Genomic DNA, 24,358 nt, shown 5'->3' with positions numbered 1-24,358 from the left:
AGAAGGAGAAAAGTATCAAGATGGGTAAGATGACACACCTGGTTTGGAGGACATGGTCAAACACTGCACAGAAGACCATGATATTAGAGACTGTTGTTTGGCAACAGGTGCAGTTTCAGCAGACAGCTTGGAGTAGTGGAGACCATGCAAGCTTTGGATCCAAAGTGTAGGAATTTGAATACCACTCTTGCTCCTTACCAGCAAGTCCCTCTATCTGGGAAGCTCTTTCACAGAACCTAAGGCCTGTTCCTTCTTATCATTCAGGGCTACATTCAGGCATCATATCCTGTGAGATTACTTCTCTGAACACGTTTTGTAAAGGAACGTTTTTACCTTTATGCTGACTACAATCACTTCCATATCAGACACTGTTGGGGTCCAGTAGCCTCTCCTCTTTTGTGCCAACTTTGTTTATACATGTATCCCTCCTCAACACAATTTAAGGGAGAAGGAGCCTACACCCATCCCCAGGGATCGTTCTGATGAGTATTAGCCAATTGTGCTGGTCTCCTTCCCTGCCCAGTGGCTAGTTTAGGGGAGGACACATGACACACTTCTGGCTGATGAAGTCTGGTATTGTTGGTTATCTTTGGGTGCCTCTGGGAATGATTTTGTTTTCCTCCCAAGAGAGGCATTCTTAGGAGTGGCCTTTTCTCTGGAGGGTGATCTCTTCTCTTCTTGACTCTCTGTCAATATGAGTCTGGAATATCTGTATTCCATCTTGCAAACCTAAAGGGACCCAGCCTTGCATGCTGTAGCCTGAAGACCACAGAATGGAAAGATGCGAGGATCCTGAGTCCCACGTGACAGCAGTGATTCAGGACATGATATTGTCTTCCTCAAAATCTTCAGTTATGGGGGATAATACATTTCTCTATTGTTTAAAACAGGGATAGGAGAAAGTTTTCTGTTAAAGGCTAGATAGGAAATATTTTAAGCTTTGCAGGCCATGAGATCTGTTGGAAGTACTTGAAGATGCAATTGTCACATGAAAGCAGCCATAAAGTATATGTAAATAAATGGGTGTGGTTGTGTTCCAATAAAACTTTATTTACAAAAGCAGGTGTCAGGCTAGGCCTATGGGCTAGTTTCTGGACCCCTGGTTTAAGCCATTTGAATCAGCATTATCTCGTTCTTTCAGGTGAAACCACGTCCACTAATGTATTCTCTCTTTCTTTACCCTGATTCCTTTAATTAAGAGGCATATTATGAGAAATTATTTACTTGCTTGGTAGTTCAGTCTGTCACTGGAATACAAGTCCCAAGATGGCAGGGGCATGTTTTCTTTTGCCTGGCACATAAGAGAAGTTTCATTGGTGTGTAAGTGTGAGTGAGTTAGTGAATGTGTGTAAGCTAATTAATCTCTTTCAGTTTCAGTTTTAGTTTGATTTTCCCCATTTTCAGTGGTTAATGATAATGTTAGCTGGAGGTGAACATAAATTCTGGTGTATATCTGTTGCCTCTATGAAAATTTCATAAGGCTTTCACTCTTAAAAGTATCCTTAGATAATTACATTAATAGCTACTGTGTATAGAGGCTTACTCTGTGTGGGCATGACATTAAGCTCATTTTATACATTATTTATTCCCTTGGGAAATTTTGTGGTGGTGTTCCCATTTTAGGGATGAGGAAACTGAGGCTCAGAGGTGAAATAACCTATCCATGGACACACAGCTGATGGCAGAGCTGAAATGTTTGACTCCAAAGAACAGTTTCCTAATTATTATATTCTGGTAGATTTTATTCCCAAAGATGCCTGTAATAATATTTCCTGTCTTATCCCAATTGCTCTGTTACAAGTTGACTTTATCACAGCCCCACTGGGAGGCAGGGTCTTTTTACCCCTGTCCTCGATCCCAGGCCAACTGTGCCACCTGGCTTAAAAAATAGAATGTGGAAGAAGTGATCCTGTTTTCCTTCCAAGTTTGAGCCCTTATGAGATTCACACCATCACCTTGTGGAATGTATCCTCTCGGAGGCCAGCACCTGCCCAGCAGGAGAGAGAGGTTATGTTGAGTGAAGCACATCCCAGCCTCAGCTGAGAGCTCCCAAGCTGGATGTGGAGGTGCCCATCTGAGTTCTGCTTAAATTCCTGATCCATAGAATTGAGAGCAAACAAATCATTATTAATTTAAGCCACTGAGTTTCAGGGTGATTTTATGCATGTATATTAAAAATACATACTAATTGTCCTTGCAGTGTTCTTCTGAGCTTCGGAAGAAGCATATACCAAGCATCTTACTGGGTGTGTGGCACATAACAGGTGATCAGTAGTAACTGTTGTTATCAATACAGATGGAAGTGGGAACAGCATGAGCACAGTGAGGTGTTTATGAAGCAGCAGCCATTTGTTGCAGAGTGAGCTTCCTGAAGGGTCAGGAGAAGACAGAACTGGGAAGGTGGTGAAGGAATGGAATACCATGGGAAAAATTTACACTAAATTTGCAATCACTGTAGCCCTTCTTCTCTGGAAAGTGCTGCCTTGGCTGAAATTTCATACTTCTGGCATGCTATTAAAGAAACTGGGCATAGTAGAAAGAGTTTTGCATAAAACAAAACCAACAAAGATAGGGCCTAAAACCCATTTTCACCCTATCTTGCTGTATGACTGTATGACCTGGAATTTATCTTCTCAGACCTCAGTTTCTTTCTCCAGTATGGTAGTTGGAGAGTGTTTCTGAAAAGGGCTTTCTGGATGTTAAATAAACATCGTTCTAATTTTTAAAGTACCTAAGAGCAAATATCTGTTATCAGGATAGTGCCTTTGATCTCTGCTCTGGACTGGCTGCCAACATCTCTGCCTCTGCTGTTCTATTTGTAAGCTAGTGTTTTAACCCAGCTTAAGACAAAACACAGTCATCATATTGGATTTGCAAGTGGTCATTAACAGAAAGCTGTCCTTGCTACAAGCTTGTAAAATTGTTGTAAAGGAACCAGCGAAGAGGTTCTGAAAGCAAATTAGCATTTCAGAGAAGCAGTTGGAGTTAGTCAGCTTTCGCATTTCTTTTGTCATCAACAAATTGTTGTTTGCTTCCTTTACGTGCCAAGAAGGTGCAGTTAAAATAGAGTTCGTCACATGGGGCTTGGATTCAGACACGTCCCACATTTTTTCTCCAACAATGGTGGTAGCCACAAGGATAGCAGCAATAATGGTGATGATAATAAAAGCCAATTCAAGGGAGAGCTATTAACCACCTATAATATACCATGCACGTTTTCTAGGACATGGGCTCAAGGTGTGAATAGGACATGGTCCTGTACTTGTGTTACTCATAGCCTATAGGCAAATAAATTACAGTGAAGTGAGGGTAAGTGCAGAGGTACAAATAGTGCCAGGTTTCTTAATTCTACCTAAGGAATAGGAAACCTTCCCAGACCTCATCAACTAGATCCAATGCCCCGTTATACTCTTTTAAAGATACCCATATTTTTTGTTCATAGCATTTACCACAATTGGAAATTGCATTTGAGAGTGATGCATGTGAGCCCTCCCCCTCTCCCCCACTAAAAAAGGTAAGCTCTGAAGAACAGGGAGTATGACTTCTAATTCACCATTGAATCCCCAGTACGTTGGCCACTGCCTCCTACATACTAGGCACTTGGGGGCAGTTTGTGGAATGAAATAGAGGCATAAATGATCTGATAAGACCCCCCAGAGAATGAGATATTCAAATTAAATTTCGAGGTATAAATAGAAGCCTGCATCCAAAACAGCAGAAACAAAATCAAGTCTAAAAATAACGGGCAGTTTAAAAGGAAAGTGGGACCTCATTAGCCCTTTGTTATGAATGGGCAGGGATCCCTACTAAGACTCATGAACATGTGGATCTTTAAGGAGGTAGCTTTTGTGGTGGAGGGAGCCTGGCATCAACGTATCAAGAATCAGTGGGTTCTAAGTTTGCTTCCTGCCAACATTAGCTGTGTGAACTTGAGGGCATTGCTTGACCTCTCTGTGCTACCTTTAACACACCTGCAAATTGAGGAGAATACTCTTTGTCCTCTTAGCATCAGATGAAGTAACGCAGGTAGATTATTTGGCAGCTGCAGTTGACACTTTCCAGAATCATGACTCCAATTTTATGATTCCTCTGTTACACAAGATTTGAGACAATGAGACAATGGCCTAGGCACTGAAATAAATCTGCCTCAGTACCCCAGCTGTAAACAGAGAAATCACAGTTATGTTGCAAGCAGAGACAGCCTGATGTCTGGATATATCATTCTGAAAGTTCACAATTTCAGTAGTCAATTACTAGCTAACATAGTTTGGGCGTTGGACTGTACTAGCTGTGGTTTTGAGTCCCAAGTCCTCTAGGCCCTAGTTGTGTAGGATAGATCTATGTATTACTTAGTCAACGGGAGACTTCATTTTCTTATTTAAAAAATGGGAGGACAATGCCCAATCCCCATAGTTACTGTTATTTTATTTTATTTTATTTTTTTCTGTTAAAAATATCAACAGACTATCAATACTTTTCCAGGGGATGATTGGATTATAAATTAGCATAAAACATTTAGCCCAAAGTTTGACAGCCAACTAATGGAAGCCTATTATGATCCTGGTGCTGTTACTGCTATTGGAGAAGTAGGCAAATTATCATGGGAGTTAAAAAGAGGGAGAAGACTTTGAAGAAATAAGTATGCTTAGCACAGGTTGGTGGATGAGAATTCTGTGAAAATGGAACCATCTGGCTTGAGACCAGGTGGAGAAATCCACGGGGCATGTTTGGGGTGAGTAGGAAGTTTGTTATGGCAAGAATAAAAGATGTATCAATGAAGTACAGGCAATATAAATTAAAATATGGAAAATGATCAGGGAATGATGTTACATCGATTTCAACAACAATGTACAATCTATTGTATGTTCTAGGGCTCGACTGGCATAGCTATGTTATGTAATGTGTTTAGGTCTACTCTTAATAAGTGCTGCTACATGGTTTCCTAACAATGTAGTGGCATAACCTTAATGTAACAGCATTTATAGACATGTTTACTCACTCACTCACCCATTACAAGTATTTATTATGCTGATAAGTTGTTGCAGTGTTAAGTTTTCAAATTTAATTCTCACTTTCACTTAGTGAAAGTAGATATCATAATTATTGTCTCATAGGTCAAGGTTCAGAAAACTTATATTTTTGAATGATAGTTTTTGTTTTGGGATAAAAAATGAGAAATTCTGGAGAAATCAATTTAAAAGCCATGTCTCAAAATTCTGTGCCATGTTACAAACTCTTAAGTATTTTATTAAAATATACATTGGTAGAATGCATATATATATATTTGTAGAATGCATAAATATCATATATATATATATATAATCTTGATGAATTTCTTCCAACTCAAAGATTCGGTTTAACTAGCACCCAGATCAAGAAACAGAATATCATCTACACCCCCAAAACTCCCTTTTGTTCCTGTCTACACATAATCACTTCCTCTTCCCACTACCAAAGGTATTTACAATCCTGAGTTATAACACCATAGGTTAGTTTTGACTATTTTTGAACAGGTTTATACAAACAGGATCAGACAGTATATATTTTTTATGTTTGGCTTCTTTTGCTCAAACATTATTATGCAATTAATCCAAATTGCCATATAGAATAGTATTTTATTCTATTATATCATAATTCTTGTCTCATAAGTCAAGGTTCAGAAAACTTCATTTGTATCTTGGGAAAATAGTTTTCATTTCAGGATTAAAAAAATAGGAATTTTTGGAGAAATCAAGTTAAAAGCCATATCTCAAAATTCAGTGCCATGTAAGAAATTTTTTAATATTTTAAAAGGTAGATATCATAATTCGTGTCTCATAGGTCAAGGAATATGTGTTTAGGTCTATTCTTAATAGATTCTTAATAGAATAATAGTATCTTAATCCTGTCTTAATAGAATAGTATTTTATTCTCTTTGCCATGAAATGTTTTAAAGTATGACTATACCACAATTCACTTACCCATTCTAATGAGATTTGTATAAATTATAGCATTAGATTATTATAAAATGATAATAGCATTCTCATGTCTTTTAATGTATATATATACACATATATGTATACATATATTATACATATATATTATACATATATATATAGTTGAGTATATTACCAAGAATGGCACAGTTGTCTAATGAGGTACATGCATGCTTAGTTTCAGTAGATACTGCTAAATAGTTTTCCAAAGTAGCCATACCAATTTACACTTACTCCAGCAATATACAAAAATTTCAGTCATTTCACATCCACATCCACACTTGGTAATCTCTGCTTTTTTATTTTAGCCATTCTGATCAGTATGAAGTGCCATATTATGATGTTAATTTGTGCTTACCAGATTACAAATGAAGTTTGATGTAGTCTTCAAATGAAGTTTGAATGTAGTCTACAAATGAATGTAGTCTACAAATGAAGTTTGATACTTTGATGTACAACTTGAGGCTGAGATTTTTTTCTTGTTGTGCTTAGCATTTTATATATATATATATATATATATATATATATACACACACACACACATATGATGTGTGTATAGATATATAAAATGTATATAAAAACATATTATATGTGTGTGTGTGTGTGTGTGTGTGTGTGTATATATATATATGTGTGTGTATATATATATGTTGGCCCAGCTGGTCTTGAACTCCTGACTTCAGGTGATCTGCCTGCCTCGGCCTCCCAAAGTGCTGAGATTACAGGCATGAGCCACCACGACCGACCCCATAGTATATTTATATTCTCCAGTTCCTGTGAACTTTTTGCTAGTGTAAACTGAACCTCATTCTTTTATGTGACTTCAGCACCTAGGACAGTACCTGACCAACAATTGTTTGACCAAAGTTCAGGAGAAAGCACAGTATCTACACTGAGTAAGAGTTGAAGCCAGGATGAAAAGCCAAGCCTGTCTGTGTTCATTCTACTCTGAAGCAGCCAGACAGCGCGGCATGGGAGAAGGGCCCTGCAGGGTTGGACTTTGCAGAAACTGCCCGCGAAGGACTTGGCCCCGAGAGTGGCATGCCCCAAAGCCACATTTTGAAGACAAAGTCTTCAAAAATGTATAATGTAGGGTAAATAAGGCTTAACACACTCTTTCTTCTCCATTACACTAGAATCATTCCAAATGGAATGTTCATTTAAGCCAATGAGTGGAGCTGCTCTGAACAATAGGATTCTGGAATGGCCACTATAGAGACCACACCTTCAAGAGCCAGAGGTGCTTTATCTCTGGACAGTTTTATGAATACATAAGGAGGTTCTGTCCCCACTCCCTTCGCAACTGCATCTTATTGGTGAGAAGCCTTACTCAGAATAATATTTACCTTTCACGAACTACACATGATGTTTCCAAGCAAATGCTTGTGGCCTGAAAGCTATGCTCTTTGAGATCTGGTCCTGCTTCTTATTTGCTCTGTTTGAACTTTGGTCATATTGCTAGTGCCCTGAGTCTTTTCCATCTGTGATACTGAGCAATCTTACCCACATCAAAGGCTGCTGTAAGGATCAAATGTATCCATGTATATAAAATACTGAAGAGAGTTCATGGCAACAAGTGAACACCCACTCAATGCCAGCTCTTATTATTATTACTTTTAAAATATATAATGCTTGTACACACTATGGTAGCTCTTATTATGAATAGTGAAATTAAGTCAAAGATAAGGATGACCATGTGGTTGGCCCAACATGGCTTTGGGATGAATTTGTGACAGACATATTCTGAAGTGACAGATAATCAATGGAGTTGGCTGACTCATTGAGCCTTACAAAGGGTAAATGGTAGCAATGAATTGTAATGTACTTTGAATAGCAACCTGAGGAATGAATAATATTCATAAAATTCAATGTGATGGATGGTTCAAAAAATGTCATTGTAACTTTAGAAAGCAAAGACAAAATGGAATCCTGAGAGTTTTCCCTACTCTTTGTAATATTATTCTACCCATCAGTTTATTTATTGAGACAATGACTAAGTATCCAATAAGTAGAGGCACTAAAATCTAGTGTAATGGATAAGAGTTTTGGGGTAAGGCATATCTGAATTTGAATTCTAGTGTCATTGCTTCCTATTTGTGGATCCTTGAACAAACCACATAACCTGACAGAGCCATAATTTTCTAGTATTAAAATAGGGAGAGCACTGCGAAGTTGTAAATATTCATTGAGATAATGCAAAGAAATTGCTTAGTCTGACATTTAGCACTAAGAAACTACTTTGTCAAGGGTAAATTTTAAAGTAGATACCTATTTGTGCAGATCTTTGTGCTGGAATCTAAGAAGGTGTTGAAGATATTCACATCTATATGTCTTTCTCCCTGTTGTGGGAAGTCAGGGACCCTGAATGGAGGGACCGGCTGAAGCCATGGCAGAAGAATATAAATTGTGAAGATTTCATGGACATTTATTAGTTCCCCAAATTAATACTTTTATAATTTCTTACACCTGTCTTTACTGCAATCTCAGAACATAAATTGTGAAGATTTCATGGACACTTATCACTTCCCCAATCAATACCCTTGTGATTTCCTATGCCTGTCTTTACTTTAATCTCTTAATCCTGTCATCTCACAAGCTGAGGAGGATGTATGTCACCTCAGCACCCTGTGATGATTGCATTAACTGCACAAATTGTTTGTAGAGCATGTGTGTTTGAACAATATGAAATCTGGGCACCTTGAAAAAAGAACAGGATAACAGCAATGTTCAGGGAACAAGAGAGATAACCTTAAACTCTGACCACTGGTGAGCTGGGTGGAACAGAGCCCTATTTCTCTTCTTTCAAAAGCAAATGGAAGAAATATCGCTGAATTCTTTTTCTCAGCAAGGAACATCCCTGAGAAAGAGAATGCATCCCTGAGGGTGGGCCTCCAAAATGGCTCCCTTGGGTGCAGCCTTCTTTTATGGTCGAGCTGTAGGGATGAAATAAGCCCCAGTCTCCCATAGTGCTCCCAGGTTTATTAGGATGAGAAAATTCCTGCCTAATAAATTTTGGTCAGGTGGGTTGTCTGCTCTCAAACCCTGTCTCCTGATAAGATGTTATCAATGACAATGTGTGCCCGAAACTTCATTAGCAATTTTAATTTTGCCCTAGTCCTGTGGTCCTGTGATCTCACCCTGCCTCCATTTGCCTTGTGATATTCTATTGTCTTGTGAAGTACGTGATCTCTGTGACCCACCCCCTATTCATACACTCCCTCCCCTTTGAAAATCACTAATAAAAACTTGCTGGTTTTGCGGCTTGTGGGGCATCATGGAACCTACCGACATGTGATGTCTCCCCCGGACACCCAGCTTTAAAATTTCTCTCTTTTGTACTCTGTCCCTTTATTTCTCAACCTGGCTGATGCTTAGGGAAAATAGAAAAGAACCTATGTGAAATATCGGGGGTGAATTTCACCCAATATCTGGCTGAATTTTCCCCGATATCTCCCTAAGTAGAAAGAAAAGCCTTTTTTTCCTCTAACTTTTAGGTTCAATGGGTACAAGTACAGATTTTTTACATAGGTTAGTTGCTCCTTGTCTGGGTTTAGCTTACAAATTATTTCATAACTCAGATAGTGAGCATAGTACTCACAAGGTAGATTTTCAATCCTCATCCCCCTCCCACTCTCTACCCTCATGTAAGCCCTTGTGTCTGTTGTTTTCCTATTGGTGTACATGTCTACTCAGTGTTTAACTCCCACTTATAAGTAAGAACATGTGGTCTGTGGTTTTCTGTTCTTGTGTTAATTTGCTTAGGATGATGGCCTCCAGCTGCATCCATGTTGGCGGCAAAGAACATGGTTTCATTCTCTTTTATGATTGCATCGTATTCCATGGTGTATATTGACCACATTTTCTTTACTCAGTCCACTGTTAATGGGTATGTATGTAAATTACATGTCTTTTTGCTATTATGAAAAGTGCTGCCGTGAACATATGAGTGTATGTTTCTTTATGGTAGAACAATTTATATTCAATTGGATATACACCCAATAATACGATTGCTGGGTTGAATGATAGCTTTTTGTTTTTGTTTTCAGAAATCTCTAACCCAAACTGCTTTCTGCAGTGGCTGAACTAACTTATATTACCATCAGCAGTGTATAAACATTCCTTTTTCTGTTATTTTTTGACTTTTTAATTGTAGCCATTCTGACTGGTGTGAGATGATATTGTAGTTTTGATTTGAATTTCTCTAGTGATTAGTGATGTTGAGCATTTTTTCATGTGCTAGTTGGCTGCATGATGTCTTATTTTGAGAAGTGTCTGTTCATGTTCTTTGGCTTTTTAAAAATGGGGTTGTCTTTTGCTTGTTGGTTAAAGTTTATTATAGATTCTAGATATTAGACCCTTATTAGACAAATAGTTTGCAAATATTCTCTCCAATTCTTTAGGTTTTCTGTTTAATCTATTAATAATTTCCTTTGCTGTGCAGTAGCTTTTAAGTTTAGTGAGGTCCCAATTGCTTATTTTAGTTTTTGTTATAACTGCTTTTAGAGTCATCGTCATAAAATCTTTGTGAAGGTGTATGTCCAGAATGGTATTTCCTAGGTTTTCTTCTAGGGTTTTTATGATTTCAGGTTTTACGTTTAAGTCTTTAATCCATTTTTTGTTCATTTTTTTGTGTATGGTGAAAGGGGGAATCCAGTTTTAATCTTCTGCTTATGGCTAGCCAGTTATCCCAGCACAATTTATTGAATAGGGAGTCCTTTTCCATTGCTTGTTATTGTTGACTTTGTAGTTGTGTGGCTTTATTTCTGAGTTCTCTAACCTGTTCTGTTCCATTGGTCTATGTGTCTGTTTTTGTACACATACCATGCTGTTTTGGTTTCTGTAGCCTTGTAGTGTAGTTTGCAATTGGGTAACGTAATGCCTCTAGCTTTTTTCTTTTGCTTAGTATTGCTTTGGCTATTCAGGCTCTTTCAGTTTCATATGAATTTTGGAATAGTTTTTTTCTAATTCTGTGAAAATGATATTGGTAGTTTGATAAAAATAGCATTGAATCTGTAAATTTCTTTGGGCAGTATGGACATTTTAACAATGTTTATTCTTCTTATCCATGAGCATGGAATGTTTTTCTGTTTGTTTGTGTCATTTCTGACTTTTTTCAGCAGTGTTTTGTAATTCTTGTAGAGTTCTTTGACATCCCTGGTTAGCTGTACTCTCAGGTGTTTTATTATATTTGTGACTTGTGAATGGGATTGCGTTTTTTATTTGGTTCTCAGCTTGGACATTAGTGATGTATAGAAATGCTGATTTTGTACATTGACTTTTGTATCTTGAAACCATACTGAAATTATTTATCAGTTCTAAGAGCTTCTATACAGAGACTATGGGGTTCTCTAGGTATAAAACCATATCATCTGTGAAAACAGATAGTTTGACTTACCTTTTCCCTATTTGGATTTTTTTTTTTTTTTCCTTGACAGAGTCTCGCTCTGTTGCCCAGGCTGGAGTGCAGTGGTGCAATCTCGGCTCACTGCAAGCTCCGCCTCCCCAGTTCATGCCATTCTCCTGCCTCAGCCTCCTGAGTAGCTGGGACTACAGGTGCCTGCCACCATGCCTGGCTAATTTGTTTTGTATTTTTAGTAGAGACAGGGTTTCACCATGTTAGCCAGGATGGTCTCAATCTCCTGACCTCATGATCCATCTGCCTCAGCCTCCCAAAGTGCTGGGATTACAGGCGTGAGCCACTGCGCCTGGCCTGGATGTCTTTTATTTCCTTCTCTTGCCTTGTTGCTCTGGCTAGTACTTTGAGCACTATGTTGAACAGTTGTGGTGAGATTTGGCAGCCTTGTGTGGTTCCACTGCTCAAGGGGAATGCTTCCAGCTTTTGCCCATTCAGAATTATGTTGGCTTGTAGGTTTGCCATAGACATCTTTTGTTTTTTGAGGTATGCTCCTTTAATTCCTAGTTTGTTTAGGGCTTTTAATATAAAGGGATGTTGAATTTCATTGAAAGCCTTTTCTGTGCCTATTGAGATGATCATGTGTTTTTTGTTTTTAGTTCTGTTTATGTGATGAATCTCATTTATTGGTTTGTGTATGTTGAAACAACTTGGCATCCTAGGAAAAAAAGCCTACTGATCTTGGTGGGTTAGCTTTTTGATGTGCTGGTGGATTTGATTTGGTAGGATTTTTACATCTATGTTCATCAAGGATAGTGGACTGTTTTCTTTTTTTGTTGTGTCTCTGCCCAGTTTTGGTATTATTAATAGAATGATGCCGGCCTCATAGAATGAGTTAGAGAGGAATCCTTACTCGTTGATGTTTTGAAAAAATTTCAGTAGTTTTGGTATCACCTGTACTGTCTATACCTGGTAGATTTTGACTGTGAATCTCTCTGATCCAGGGCTTCTTATGATTGATAGATTTTTTATTATTGATTCAATTTTGGAATACATTATTAGTCTCTTGAGGTATTCAATTTCTTCCTGGTTCAGTTTTGGGAAATTTTATGTTTCCAGGAATTTTATCAATTTCTTGTAGGTTTTCTGGTTTGCATGCATAGAGGTGTTTATAATAGTCTCTGAGTGTTTTTTTTTTTTTTTTCTGTATTCCTGTTGGGTCAGTGGTAGTGTCACCTTTGACATTTCTAATTATTATTATGTGTATCTTCTCCCTTTTTTCTTTATTAGTCCAGTTAGAGGTCTATCAATATTACTTATTTTTTCAAAGAACCAGCTTTTGGTTTTGTTGATCTTTTGTATATATTTTTGCATCTTGATTTCATTCACTGAATCTCAATTATGGTTATTTCTTTTCTTTTGCTAGCTTTGGAGTTCATTTGCTCTTGTTTTTCTGGTTCCTCTAGGTGTGATGTTAGGTTGTTAATTTGAGACCTTTCTATAACTTGTTGATGTAGGTGTTTAGCACTATTAACTTTCTAACACTGCTTTAGCTGTATCTCAGAGATTCTGGTATGTTGCGTCTTTGTTTTCATTAGTTTCAAAACATTGATTTCTGTCTTAATTTCATTCTTTACCCAAAAGTTACTCAAGAGAAAATTGTTTGATTTCCATTTAATTGCATGGTTTTGAGATATCTTCTTGATATTATTATTTTTAATTGTGCTGTGGTCTGAGAACATGGATATGATTTTATTTTTAAAAATTTGTTGAGAATTGCCTTATGGCCAAATGTGTGGTTGATCTTAGAGTAGTTGCCATGTGCTGATAAGAATAATGTATATTCTGTTGTTGTTGGGTGGAGTGTTCTGTAGATGTCTGTTAGGTTACTTTGGTAAAGTGTCAAGTTTGGGTTCCGAATATCATTGTTAGTTTCCTGCCTTGATGATCTGTCTAATACTATCAGTAGGGGGTTAAAGATTCCTATTATTATTGTGTGGCTATTTAATTGTCTTTGTAGGTCTCTAAGAACTTGTTTTATGAGTCTGGTGCTCCAATATTGGGTGCATATGTATTTAGTATAGTTAAGTCTTCTTGTTGAGTTGAACCTTTTATCATTATGTAACACCATTCTTTGTCATTTTTTATTGTTGTTGGCTTAGAGTCTGTTTTCTCTGAAATAAGAATAGCAACCTCTGCTCTTTTTTGTTGTTTTCTGTTTGCTTGATAGATCTTTCTCCATTTCTTTACTTTGAATCTGTGGCATCATTACATGTGAGATGGGTCTTTTGAAGACAGCATACAGTTTGGTCTTCTTGCTGCTTTATCCAACTTGCCACTCTGTGCCTTTTAAGTGGGGCATTTAGCCTGTTTATGGTCAAGGTTAATATTCATATGTAAGGATTTAATTCTGTTATCTTGTATTAGCTAGTTATTATGTAGACTTTCTTGTATAGTTGTTATAGTGTCAGTGCGCTATGTGCTGAAGTACTTTTTTTTTTTTTTTTGTGGTTGATGAGTGTTTTTTTTTCTATGTTTAGCACTCCCTTAAGGACTTCTAGCAAGGCAGATGTGAAAAGAAAATCTTTTTCAGATCAGCAAACACTAAGATAATTTGTTACAGATTTGTTAACAAGTTCCCTTAGTGTTTGCTGGTCTGAAAAGGATTTTATTTATCCTTCATTTATGAAGCTTAGTTTTGCTAGATATAAAATTCTTGGTTGGAATTTCTTTTATTTAAAGATGCTGAATATATGCCTTCAATGTCTTCTGTCTTGTAAGGCTTTTGCTGAGAGTTCTGCTGGTAGTCTGATGGAGACCCCTTTCTACATTATCTACCTCTTCTCTCTAGCTGCCTTTACATTTTTTTTTCATGTTGACCTTGGAGAATCTGATGACTATGGGTCTATAACTAATTTTGAATGGTCATCTTGTATAGCATCTCACTGCAGTTTTCTGAATTTTCTGAATTTGTATATTGTCCTCTCTAGTGAGGCTGGGGAAATTTTTATGGACAATATCCTCAAATGTGTTTTCAAAGTTGCTTGCTCCCTCTCTTTCTGCGATGCCAATGAGTCATAGATTTGGTCTCTTTACATAATCCCTCATTTTCCCAAGGTTTTGTTCATTTCTAAAAATTCTTTTCACTTTACTTTTGCCTGAGTTGGTTTGAAGAACCAGTATTCAAGCTCTGAGATTCCTTCATCAGCTTTGTATATTCTGCTGTTAATACTTCTGATTATATTATGAAATTCTTATAGTGAGTTTTTCAGCTCTAGGAGATTACTTTTGTTCTTTCTTAAAATAGCCATTTCATCTTTCAGCTCTTATATAAATTTTATTGGATTTTTTAGATTCCTTGGATTGGGTTTCAACTTTCTCCTGAATCTTGATGATAATCATTATCATCCAGATTCTGAATTTGATGTCTGTCATTTTAGCCATTTTAGCATGGTTAAGAATCATTGCTGGGAAGTTAGGGCACTCCTTTGGAGGTAAGAAGACTGGCTTTTAGTGTCGCCAGAGTTCTTATGCTTATTTTTTCTCTCATGTGAATGGGTTGATGTTCCTTTAATGTTTAAAATTACTGTATTTTGGGGGGGGATTCTTTGATGCTTTTGACTGTGGTATAGTTTGGGCTTAGTTAATTGGCTTCATTTCTCATTGATTTCAGGGGTCCAAGGCTTAGCTCAGCACTCTTGGGCTGTGTGCACTAACTGTGGTAGTCTGGGACCAGGCCTGCATATTTTTTCTCTTTGGCCTCTTGAGGTTCAGCACCTGCTGTGTGGGAGGAGCCAAGGTGTCCCCAGTCCATTGGTAACAATACTGTCATGGGTAATGCTGGCAAGTGTGCTTCAGCAGGGCAGTGGTGGGGCAGTGGCTGGTCCCATGTACACATTCATGCCAGTGGCAGGGTTAGCACATGCATGCACACTGGAGAAGCAGCCAGGGGAGATTGTGGGTGAGTGAGCACTGGCAAAGCAGCAAGGGAAGGCTGGGGGTGAGTATACACCAACGAAGCAGCATGGGGAGAGGGTTGCTGGTGGTGAGGGCCTGCCTATGGAAGCCCTCCAGCTTTAGGCAGGTCTGCCAGTGAAAGAGCTATGGTGGAGGCCACTGGCAGGTGCCTTGGCTGGGCAGCTGAGGCTGTGTTGCAACTAGGTGCAGTCAGGCAGGGACTCTGGGATAAGCCAGCAGATGAGGACAGTCAGATCAGACTGGCCCCCTCCCATGGGCAAGATAGCCCTGCTCTGTTCAGGTCTGTCAGTAAATCAAGGCTAAAGCCAACTAGAGGGGTATGGTGAGCCTAGGAGGATGAGCACCAATGACTGCGCTCCACTACAGTTGTTCCCAAGTCATATCCTCTAAGCTACATGCAGGCTGGAGTTCTGTCTCTGTCATCTCTCTGGGCAGTTTCCTGCCAGCTTAAATGTCCATCGGGGTTGTGGAATTTCCTGAAGCTAGGATTCTGGAGGTCCATGGTGAGACTGGGCCACTCCATGCCTCTTTCACACACCTCTTCCCCAGGACCCACTCTGGGCCAGGAATGAGTCCTGGTGCTTGGCAACTCCATGCAGGGCTTCTACCTTCCTCCCCTTTTAGCCTTGTATCTGCACCCTCCCTCCATTCACTCTCAGTGCCTTCTTTCTGGAGATCTGTTTGGAGTGTGCTAATCTTCTTGACAATTTGGTATCTTGGTGGGAGAATCTCTTCCTGTCCACATCTAGTCAGCCATCTTGCTCAAAAGTAAAGTCTTTGAGAATAGGAATCATGTTTGTTTGGTTTCAGCTCAGTATCTCCAGTGCTTAGAAGAATATCTGACATACATTGGTGCATAATAACTAATTTTTGAATGAGTTAATGAGCAAGACATAAATCTGACCCGTCTGGAACTTATACAGAGAAGGGGAAAAGATAGACTAAAAGGATGATAACATAAAAAGTGAGGCATTAAAATATGATTATGCATATTATTATATTTTACTCCAGCTGTATTAGACTGGATGAAATAAAACAAGTACCAAACATTGTGCAAAGCAACAGGTCTTATGTATTATGTAAGTCACATGCCTTAGAAGGTGACAACATTAATATCTCATTTTGCAAATTAAAGGTTCAGGGAGGTTAGGGAAATTGCTAAGGATCATGTAACTAGTAAGTGGCTGGTCTGTTTGACTTAAACTCCTGTGCTTTAACCTCTCTATTGCTCTGCTTTACTATTCTCCTAGTTTTGTACTCCAAAAGTACAGAGAATTAAGATTTATTTTGTCCTGGGGGATCAAGGGAAAGTGCCATCTAAACTGTGCCTTACAAACTGAGCTGAATTTTGATACATGAGGGAGGATGAAGAAAGAGAGCCTTGCAGAGTGGGCAAAAAATGGAGGACCAGGCATGAATGCTCCAAGGGAAGGGAGAGAAGGTTGTCCAAAAGGCTGCAGAGAACATTGAGGCTAGCAAAGGGCATTGAGGGAAGAACAGAGAGGGCTTTGACTGCTATGCCAAAGAAGTAGAATTTTAGTTTCTAGACACCGTGAAACCAATGGAGATATTTGATAAAGACATAACCATGCGAAACATATTTCAGGAGGTGGGCCTATGGGGATGTGAAGGATTAGAGCAACTTGTTACTATGTCACTGTCATTCGTTCTCAGATACTGGAGAGTATTAGCATTCCCCTTGGGACCATATTTTCTTGATTAGCTCTTCACACTAATTAACTCCCTCTTGCCCTTCTGTCTTCCACCAATTAAATTATTGATGATCTGCAAAGTCATCCTCGGCTTTTTTCCTTGGGAAGCTTCATGGGAAATGGAAAGAGTTGTAACATAAATTCAGGACACCCGGGCTTCCCTCCTATCTCTGATGCTACTTTGCTGTGTCTGGTAGTGTCTCTCCCCATCCCTGGGTCTCAGGTTCCAAACTCTAAATTGAGAGAGCTGGCCTGGAAAGTTCCATACTGGGCAAAGATTCTATGATTAAATCATTTGTCATTGTCACCACGAGAGCTAAACTGGGAGCTATGAGAGTGTTGTGAGGTCAGGGTCAGTTCAACATTGTGGGAGGGGAGCTGTTAATAACAAGACACCTGCTCTGGGCCAGATGCTGTGTGAGTCCCTTTACTCATGGTAACATAGCCCACCGACTTAGATTTGCAAAAATGGAGCTGTTTTTTGTAGTTGAACCTCATTTTTATTCTAATCTCCAGGCCATAGATTAACAACAATAGCAAAATCAAGAATTTCTCCTCACTTTTCTGTGAAGTTGAAACCAAGTTCTTGGGTTTCCAGAGAGCTACAGTATTGGAGTTGAGAATTGAGCATGGGGATTGAGTATTTAGCTTGTGATCATTATCTTCCTCACCAGCATCCTTTGAGTTTTACATCTTCCCATAGGATCCTCAGTCATTAACTTCTCACTGCTTATCCAGAGTTGCTACTTCTGGATCCCTGGACCCTTTAAAGTCCTTTGATAGGAAACCATTTGGTGCTTGGAGAACTCAGGGACCTGCTGTGTGCCCAAATTCGAATGAGGGATGAGGACATGGATCATCTCTGCACAGAGATTCCTCCAAGTCATTTCATGTTTTTTTCTTTAGAATTAGGACACTCAGCCAGGTTTGAAGGTGGGGTGAGAGCATGCATGGAGCCTCTTAGTGGGGGGACTGGTAAGTGCTACAGCCATCTTCACTTCCCCTTTGACTCTGTCTCAGATTCTCTTAGTCCAATCAAATCCTATCCAATTTTTAGGTTGAGGAGTGGGGAAAAAAATTAATCAGTTAATAATCTCTTGAAGCTACTATTCATGGCCAAATTCCTGGAGTTTTGAAGCTTCAAATTCTTTGTTATTAAATTAAAATCTTACTCATTAAATTCAAAAGTCTGTTTGAAAACTTAAAATTAAGGATAAACTATTCTCTTCTTATGTCTGCAATTCTAATGCACCATCTCTTTTGGGGGGTGTTTCGGGAATGAAGAATGCCCAATGGCCCTAGATTGTAGGTAGAACAGGAACAACAGTCTGTACTAGAAGAAAACATCTCTTCATGTTTCAAAGTTGTTCTCCATTCATTCCTGTGATTGCTGCTATCATCCTTTGTACAAGGCCATACAGGTGCATATGGTTTCACTTGTACAGATGAGAAAATTGAGGCTCAGTGGGTGAGCTGACTTGTCACAGGTCACAACCTAGAAAATAATATATCAGATATCCTCTCTATCCATTATTTAGGTAGAAACAGAATGAACTGTCTCAAGTGCTAATGAGCTTCTTATATATTTTTTGTGCATATATATATATATATATTTGTGTGTGAACAGGGGGACTTAAGCATATTGTATTATTAAATTATCACACACATTCTTTGGTCTCAAAAGTCGTTGATCTGTAGACATTTCCAAGGTTGTAGAACTTTGGACACTTCGTGCTCTCGCTCTTGAAAATAAGGTTGATGTTAGAGGTGGGATATTGGGAAGTGAAGGGTGTAGGCCTAGCCACGGCAAGAGGGGAGGTGAAAAATGCTTGTCACCCACCCCCCAGGTTTATTGTGCATGTTTTACCATGTCATCTCATGAGCTCTCAAGTGCTACAGGAGGAGGGCCAGATTGCCTTGCTGAACTGCACTGATAACAGCAAACTGGGTGCAGGCTGAATATGGAACTGGGTGAAAGAGTGTGAGTTTTTATTCCAGTCACCCTAACTTTCAACACAGAATTGAGTCGCTTTCAGATTTATGTTGAAATTGTCAGCACGACATTCAAGGGAAAATCGATTTTAGCCGTTCTTCTTGCTTTATTGGATTTATTCATTCATTCAATGAAGAGTAATTAAGCACTGAAGGTGTTAGATGAATATACTATGGTTGTTGTTCCAGCAAAGTTTATAATGTTTTTTACGAAAAATGAATAAGGCAGTCATATGTTCTAGGTTCTTCTGAGATCTCGGAGAAGGAACACTTCGTCCAAAGGGAGGTTTTTAGAGAAGGCTTCCTAAGATGCTGGATGAGACGACCTTTAAAGTGGTATCATTAAAAATACATAATAATTAACTAGAAAGATGGATGCTATTTGTAGCAGGGGGAAATAGATGAGCAAAGACTTGGAAGTATGAAAGGGTGATGAGACAGGGGAACTCTACACTGGAAAGTACCAATAAGGAATGAAGAGCAAGGGAGGGAATGGGTGGAAGGAGTTTCAGGAGAGTGAGTTAGGAGGGAAAAACTTCATCAATGCTATTTGAAACTTGTTCACTGAACTGCTTTGTGTTTTCCATTTTGTTATCTTCTCTCATAAAGATGAGAAAGAGGCTATAAGAACAAAATAAAAATATAGGGAATTATACAACTTTCAAACTAAAAGGAATACGGTCCGGGTCACTCAACCATACAGAGAAGAGGCTTGATAGTTTCCACTGACTGAGCATCTCTGATGTATTAGACAATGTCCATCCTGGCTTAGATTGCCCAGAAATCACAGCCCAACAAAGGCTTCTGCACATTCAGTTTTGGGAGGTGTGATCCCAGGGAGCAGGAGAGAGAGTCAGGAAGCAAATCATGGAAGGAGAGATTGCTGATGCAAGTGTTGCCAGGTGGCTGTCTCTGCAGGTATTGTTGCATACGTTCACAGTTACCATACAACAGTTCCTGAAAAGCAGTAAGAAATGTATCTCAGAATATCATTTCCAGGAAAAAGGAAAGGGGAAATCACGTATTATCCATTGTTCCACTGCCCCCTGGTCAAAGATTTGTACCATAGCAAGTTAACTTACCTACAAAATAGACATGCATGGGTGCAAGGCAGGTGGGAGGAAACAGGTACAATATAAGATAGAAGCAAAGTGGGACCAGATTCTACCTGCATGAAGGTGACTGGAGCCCAAGCAAGACTGGTCACCTCAAAGATGACTGGAATCAGAGCCAGGTGAGTCCCAGAGGACCTGAAGAAGTGTGTTGGAAGAATCTGATGTGAACACTGTATTAGTCTTCTCTGCTGTGTAACAAATTACCCCCCAAGGTTAGCAGCTTGAAACAAAAACGTTTATTTTGTCACCATGTCTGTGATCAGGAATCTGGGTATGACTTAGCTGGGTTATCTGCCTGAGTCTCTGACTAAGCTGCAATTAATGTGCTGCCTGGGGCTGCAGTCCTCTTAAGAAGGACTCACTTCCTTTTTCTTTTGTTTCTTTAAATAATTTCAGCTTTTGTGTTAGGTTCAGGGGGTACATTTGCAGATTTGTTGCATGAGTATATTGCATGATGCTGAGGCTGGGGATACAAATGATCCCATCACCCAGATAGCGCGCATAGTATCTAAGAGTTGGTTTTTCAACCCTTGCCCTCCTTCCCGACTGCCCCTTCTAGTAGTCCCCAGTGTCTTTTGTTGCAATTCTTGTGTCCATGTCTAACCAATGTTTAGCTCCAACTTATAAGTGAGAACATACAGTATTTGGTTTTTTGTTCCTGTGTTAATTTGCTTAGGAGAATGGCCTCCAGCTGCATCCATGTGGCTGCAAAGGACATGATTTTGTTTCTTTATGGCTGCAGAGTATTTCACGATGCATATGTACATTTTCTTTATTCAATCCACCACTGATGGGCACCTAGGATGAGTCTATGTTTTTGTTATTATGAATAGTACGGCTATGAACATACAAGTGCATGTATCTTTTTGGTAAAATGATTCATTTTCTTTCGGATATTTACCCAGTAATGGGGTTGCTGGGTAGAATGTTAGTTCTGTTTTATATTCTTTGAGAAATCTCCAACCGCTTTCCACAGTGGCTGAGCTAATTTACATTTCCACCAGCAGTGTATGAGCGAACGCTTTTCTCCACAGCGCTGCCAACATCTGTTGTGTTTTGACTTTTTAATAATAGCCATTCTGACTGGTGTGAGATAGTATCTCGTTGTGGTTTCGGTTTATGTTTCTCTGATGATTAGCGATGTTGAGCATTTTGTCCTAAGTTCACTCAAATTGTTGTGGGTGGGATTCTGTTCCCACAGGCTGTTGTCTGGAAGCTTCCCTCAGTCCCTTGGCTATATTGCCAGTTCCATAAGGCAGCTTACGACATGGCACTTGCCTTTCATCTGACCGAGCAAGAGAGATCAAGACAGGTAAAGCCAGTATCCTTAGGATCACACAAGCGCATCCACACCAGGAACAGGGGTCACTGGGGCTATCTCAGAAGCAGCCTGCTACACAAACTGCATTGCATTTGGGAATCAGGGAAGTCTCAGGGGTGTGGTCGTTTTATGCCACCAAGGACTTCACCTCAGAGTCTTTTCAACCTCTCCTCCTCCTGGAGCCCTTCCTGATAATATATAAGCCCCACTTAGAAAAATATCTGCTTTCTCTAAGTCAGCCTTTACAGTGGCACCTCCAGGCACCATCCTGTCCTTGTTGCAGAACCTTTTCACTCTCACCAGCAGTATAAAATATTGACAGTGTCTTATTCAACTGTGAAAGGCAATGCAACAAGTTTACAGTGTGGGCTCTGAAGCTGAACTTTGGGGTTCAAGTCCTAGCTTTATGACCTTGGTCAACTCTCAGACTTCCATATCCTCTTCTTACATGAAATAGTAATATTTTCAGTCTCATAGTATTATTTTGAAAATTGGTTGTAGGCATACATCACTTTTTTTTTTTTTTTTTTTTTTTTTTTTTGAGACGGAGTCTCACTCTGTCGCCCAGGCTGGAGTGGAGTGCAATGGCGCGATCTCGGTTCACTGCAAGCTCCGCCTCTTGAGTTCATGCCATTCTGCTGCCTCAGCCTCCCAAGTAGCTGGGACTACAAGTGCCCATCACCATGCCTGACTAATTTTTTGTGTTTTTAGTGGAGACAGGGTTTCACCATGTTAGCCAGGATGGTCTTGATCTTCTGACCTCGTGATCCACCCACCTCGGCCTCCCAAAGTGCTGGGATTACAGGCATAAGCCAACATGCCCAGTCTGCTCTTTACTTTATTGTCCTTCCTAGGTGATGCAAGTTTTACAAATTAAAGGTTTGTGGCAACGCTGCCTCCAGCAAGGCTATTGGCACCGTTTATTTTTTTCCAACAGCATGTGCTCACTTTGTGTCTCTGTGTCCCATTTTACTAATTCTCACAATTTTCATACCTTTTCATTATTTTTATATCTGCCGCGGTGATCCATGATTAGTCTTCTTTGATGTTACTATTGTAATTGTTTTGGCTGCCATGAAGCATGCCCATATAAGACCATGAACTTAATTGATAAATGTTGTGTGTGTTCTGATTGCTTCACCTCCCAGCCCTTTCCCCATCTTTCTCCTCTCCTTGGTCCTCCCCAATCCTGGAGACACAACAATACTGAAAATCGGCCAATTAATAACCCTACAGTGGCCTCTAAGTGGACAAGTGAAAGGAAGTGTCGCATGTTTCTCGCTTTAAATTAAAAGCTAGAAATGATTAAACTTTGTGAGGAAGGCATGTCAAAAGGTGAGATCAACTGAAAGCTAGGCCTCTTGCGCCAAACAGTAGTCAAGTTGTAAATATAAAGGAAAAGGTCTTGAAGAACATTTAAAATCACTTTTTCAGTTAACAGATGAAAAGCAAGCAAAATAGACTAATCGCTGAAATGGAGACAGTTTTTGTGGTTTGAATAGAAGACCAAACAAGCCACAACATTCCTGATATGTTTTGGCTCTGTGTCCCTGCCCAAATCTCATCTCAAATTGTAACCCCACGTGTCAAGAGAGGGACCTGGTGAGAGGTAACTGGATCATGGGGGTGGTTGCCCCCATGCTGTTCTCATGGTAGTGAGGGAGTCCTTATGAGATCTGATGATTTAAAAGTGGCAGTTCCCCTGTGCTCTTGCTCTGTCTCCTGCTTCCGTGTAAGCCGTGCTTTGCTTCCCCTTCACCTTCTGCCATGATTGTAAGTTTCCTAAGGCCCCCCAGCCATGCAAGACTGTGAGTCAATTAAACCTATTTTGATTATAAATTACCCAATCTCAGGTAGTATATTTATGACAGTGAGATGGACTAAAGCAATTCCCTTAAGTAGAAGCAAAACCCAGAGCAATGCCCTACTCTTCAATTCTATAATGGCTGAGAGAGGTGAGGAAGCTGCAGAAAAAAATTTGGAAGCTAGCAGAGGTTGATTAGTGAGGGTTTAAAGAAAGAAACCATCTCTATAACATTAAATTGCAAGGTGAAGGAACAAGTACTGATATAGAAGCTGCAGCAAGTTATCAGTTAGAAGTTAGAAGATCTAGCTGAAATCACTGATGAAGGTGGCTACCCTAAGGAACAGATTTTCAGTGTAGATAAAAACAGCCTTATAGAGGAAAAAGATGCCATAAAAACCTTTCATAACTAGAGAGGAGAAGTCAATGCCTGGTTTCAAAGCTTCCAAGGCTGACTGTCTTTTGTTAGGTGCTGTTGCAGCTGATGACTTTAAGTTGAAGCCAGTTTTCATTTCACATTCCAAAAATCCTAGGGTCCTTAAGAATTATGCTAAATCTACTCTGCCTGTGCTCTAGAAATGGAACAACAAAGCCTGGATTACAGCACGTCTATTTATAGTATGGTTTACTGAATATTTAAGCCCAATGTTGAAACCTACAGCTCAGAAAGTAAAAAAAGTTTCCTTTAAGAATAGTACTACTCATTGAGAATGCCCCTGTTCACCCAAGCGCTCTGATGGAGATTAATTTGTTTTCAAGCCTGCTAGCACAACATCAGTTCTGAAACCCATGGATCGGGGGTAATTTTGACTTTCAAGTTTTATTATTTAAGAAATACATTTAGTGAGGCTATAGCTGCAATAGATAGTGATTCCTCTACTGGATTTGGGAAAAGTAAATTGAAAACCTTCTGGAAAGGACTCATCATTTTAGCTGCCGTTAAGAACATTGGTGATTCATGGGAAGAGGTAAAAATATCAACATTAACAGAACTTTGGAAGAAGTTGATACCAACCCTCATGGAAGACTTTAAGAGTATCAGAACTTCAGTGGAAGAAGTAACTGTAGATGTGTTAGAAGTAGAAAGATAACTACAATTAGAAGTGGA

At 39.3% G+C, this 24,358-nt stretch overlaps 1 protein-coding gene across 6 annotated transcripts in view; it reads left to right on the top strand.

Moving 5' to 3' along the window:
• FAM135B (family with sequence similarity 135 member B) overlaps window positions 1-24,358 on the top strand; it is a 449,831-nt gene that overhangs the window by 151,407 nt on the left and 274,066 nt on the right. Inside the window, exon 1 of one of the 6 annotated variants that reach the window (XM_055287338.2) lies at window positions 7,273-7,291. The exons of the other annotated variants lie outside the window; for them this stretch is intronic. The gene's annotated coding sequence lies outside the window, so the exon portion shown is untranslated. Of the gene's footprint in view, window positions 1-7,272; window positions 7,292-24,358 lie in introns of those variants that run through there. 6 annotated transcript variants of the gene reach the window in all.

This window comes from Symphalangus syndactylus, chromosome 7 (genome assembly GCF_028878055.3).
Source record: "Symphalangus syndactylus isolate Jambi chromosome 7, NHGRI_mSymSyn1-v2.1_pri, whole genome shotgun sequence".
In the NCBI taxonomy this organism is placed as follows: domain Eukaryota; kingdom Metazoa; phylum Chordata; class Mammalia; order Primates; family Hylobatidae; genus Symphalangus; species Symphalangus syndactylus.
The sequence above is the reverse complement of the archived record's forward strand: the minus strand, read 5'-3'. Positions and strand labels throughout refer to the sequence as shown.